The sequence below is a fragment of the Lissotriton helveticus genome (genome assembly GCF_964261635.1).
Source record: "Lissotriton helveticus chromosome 1_1 unlocalized genomic scaffold, aLisHel1.1 SUPER_1_unloc_19, whole genome shotgun sequence".
NCBI classification, from domain to species: domain Eukaryota; kingdom Metazoa; phylum Chordata; class Amphibia; order Caudata; family Salamandridae; genus Lissotriton; species Lissotriton helveticus.
In genome coordinates, this window is record NW_027611658.1 from 3,686,423 (window position 1) to 3,690,189 (window position 3,767).

Genomic DNA, 3,767 nt, shown 5'->3' on the forward strand with positions numbered 1-3,767 from the left:
CAGTCATTCTGAGAAAGAGAGAGCATAGGCGTGAGCGGGGGGCGGGTGACTGGGGTCAGGGCTGACAAGGGTTAGGAGTGGAGATTCCCTCAGAATCCAACCCAGACAAGTTCTGACGAGGGCTCTTCCCAAAATGGCGGCCGTTGTTTGTGACAATCCCCGCCGCTGTCCCGGGCGGGCTGAGTGTAGGGATGGGGGTGCGGGGGCAGAACATAGTCTGTTAGCATTAAATACTAACCTGTGGCATTTCAAATACAAATAAACTTAGATAAAATCTCTTTAAGCACCGATAACGGACAAATCTACTAACACCTAATAACGCTCATTCTACACAACAACAAACCGCAAACCGAGGGAAAAAAAAAGGCAGCCAATCACCGCGCAGGTCGCCCGGCGAGCCTCCCGCAGCCTGAAGCAATGGCAGCGCGGCTCCCGGGTGACGTCAGCGGTTGTTCCCTCGGCTTCTCCGCGGCCGCGAGGCCAGCATCAGGCAACAAGCAGGAGGGGGCGGGAAAGGGGGGTGGAGAGACGCAGAAGTGCCGGCAATGCCGGACCAGATTCGGGGGCGTTCCCGGCTTTCGGCTGACGTCGCGTGACGTCGGCAAAAGCCAAAGAATCTCGGGAACGCCCCCGAATCTGGTCCGGCATTGACGGACAGGCCCCTCGTCCAATGGCTAGGCTCCATTTATGGAGCCAGCCAATGAATGACGAGGGCCGACCCAAGCCACACTACAGTTCTCATCAGGCTTTCGCCTGCGCGAAAAAGATGCGCAGAGCGCATCTTTTCGCCAGGCAAAACCTAAAAAGCAGGCACATGCGCGTTATAAACCACAAAGCCAGTAGTAAGCAATGGAGGGAATACATTCCCAGGGAAGCTTTCCGAATGTTCCCTAGATGTCATTAACAAACAAGACAGCTGTGCTGTCTGGTAGGCTATGACCTAATAAAGTGTGCCAGTTTCTGCCACCTGCAGCCACCAGCACAGGTTAAATAAACACTAAAGAGAGGTTCATTTTTGGTTGAGACATGAAATGCAGACACCGCCATGAGAGCAAAATATTCTGAGTATTTGTGATTGTTGTACTCTTAGGTCAAAAGTCAGCCTCTTCAGTGAGAACATGGAGTAGTGTGGCTCACTGGTTAGAGGCGGCAGGCCTGAGAGCAGAAGTCAGCCCGGGACCAGGGTTCAATTCCCGAAGCGGCAGGGTCGTGGACCTTGGTCAGCGGACTCGATAATTCTCGCTTCGGTGCTTACTCTAATCAGGGGTTCCACTCGGCAACTCTGGGCATTAGCTTGCCTAATCTCCACAACGGCCCCACCAATTCCGGGGATGCCTGGCTCCACCTTGGGGACTCCCAGCAGGGACCATCCCACAGGGAAAGCCAGGACGGGTTCCCCAGAGTTATACAGCGCCGGGGCGCCCCGTTGCTGGGGCAGCTGTGCGCTTTACAAGTATACTACATTTACATTTACATTTACGTTCACAACTACGACTCTGTGCGATTCTGGCCTACAATCCGTCACCGGTGTGCAGGGGGTATGTGCCTTTTGTCATGCACGGTGTGTCTCTTCACTTCTCTAGTCTCACGAGGCGGTGGGCGGGTCCGGCACTTGTGGCTGTTTACATATTATGCAACCAGTGTTTCAAAGTACAGATATCTATCTTCTGCCGCTGTGGAAAATGGGTTATCTGGGCACCCGCCGAGCTCTGCCTTAGTGTGCGTATATAAGGCCGGTGCAGAAAGTGAGCGCGTATTTTCTGCACGTGCTACAGCGTAGCTCTGTAAAAGAGGGACGACTGACTGATCGATAGAACAGTATGTACCATTTCTCCTTGAGAGGAACCCAGAAGTTTATTTGCGTATAATATACTTGTGCATTTTAAGCATCTAGTTGCTTAAGACATGAGTGTTACTTTGGTTTTGTATGATGGGAGAAAAGCGTTTAAATCAAAATTAATAGATGGGGTTATTGTTTTCAGGAAAGTCATATCCAGTCCCAGATTTTTTTGCTTACACAACCAAATGTATTCTGTGGGTTGTAGTTTTGTTAACCTCAATTGGACTAAATTGCTAGATTGCAGTGGTCTGCAGCAGGAAAACTGGACTCTAAGGTGTTCACAGGGAGAATCCCGGAATTCATAACAAAGTTAAACTTCCGAACAAGATGATGTTTGATCAGCGAATATTTTCATTTGCCCTTGAGCCAGTTGGGGATTTCAGCCGACTGTAGAGCGCACACCCGTGATTGTGCCCGAGCTATTCCCGCTACTGCCCTGAGACCGCCCTGCTGCTGAGTATTGTGCCTGAATTTGTTTTTATCGTATTGTCCTTTGTGCCCTGTTACTGTTTTTATTGTATTGCCCTTTGTGCCCTGTGACTGCTGTTACTGTATTGCCCTTTGTGCCCTGTGACTGTTTTCGAGCATTTTCTTCACCGCCCTGCGCGACCGTCTTCCCGCTCTGTGCACCCCCCGATCCCCGGCCGCTGCTCCCCTTCGGCCCGCTACCTTTTCTTTCCTGTGCCCAGCACCCTTCCTATTCGCCGCCCCGCTCCCGCCTCCCACTTGGCCATTTATGGCTCGGACCGCGCGGTGGTGAGCTGTGACCTCTGACCCTGTTCACAGGGCCGGTCGCTCCACACACCGCACGCCCCCCCCGTGATTGTGCCCGAGTTGTTCCTGCTACTGCCCTGAGCCCGCCCTGCTGCTGAGTATTGTGCCTGAATTTGTTTTTATCGTATTGTCCTTTGTGCCCTGTGACTGTTTTTATCGTATTGTCCTTTGTGCCCATTGACTGTATTTATTGTATTGCCCTTTGTGCCCTGTGACTGTATTTATTGTGTTGCCCTTTGTGTCCTGTGACTGTTTTTGAGCATTTTCTTCGCCGCCCTGCGCGACCGTCTTCCCTCTCTGTGCACCTCCCCGCTCCCCCGCCGCTGCTCCCCTGCGGCCCGCCCCCTTTTCTTTCCTGTGCCCAGCACCCTTCCTATTTGCTCCCGCCGCCCAGCTGCTCCTCCCTCCCACTTCGCCATTTATGGCTGGGACCGCGCGTACGCGCAGCGGGCGCGCCGATTGTGCGCCGAAGGCGCGCCAAAGGCAAGCCCGTCTGCGCCTGGACCGCGTCCAGCACCAGGACCCCTGGCCCCCGACGACGCCAGCCCACACGACGAACTTACGATGCCGCCACCCTCAACGCACCCCGCCTGCCACCGAGCAACCGCGAAACGCACCCACGGACCCTTTACCTGCCAAGCCTGCAAATTCACCTGCCTCCGGACCTGCACCGCACCCACCAGGCCAGGCACCAGCAACACTCACCCCTCAAGTGCATCCTGCTCAAGACCCGCTCCGTCCACAGACACGCCGTCGAACTCTGGAACCTCCTCGACACAACATCAACAGACGTCGCCTTCCTCACAGAAACCTGGATGAACACCTCTTCAGCCCCCGACATCGCCATAGTCATCTCGGATGGCTACAAGATAACCCAGAGGGACCGCGTCAACCAAACCAGAGGAGGCATCGCCATCGTCCACAAAAACACCATCCAAATCACGACCAACTCCGACGACACCCTCACCACCGCCGAGCACCTTCACTTCCAGATACACACCAACCCCAAGACCACCCTCAGAGGTACTCTCATCTACAGACCCCCGGGACCACGCACTCAATTCAGCGGAGCCATCGCAGACTTCATCAGCCCGCACGCCCTCACCTCCTCAGACTACATCCTCCTAGGGGACCTCAACTTCCACCTAGAGAA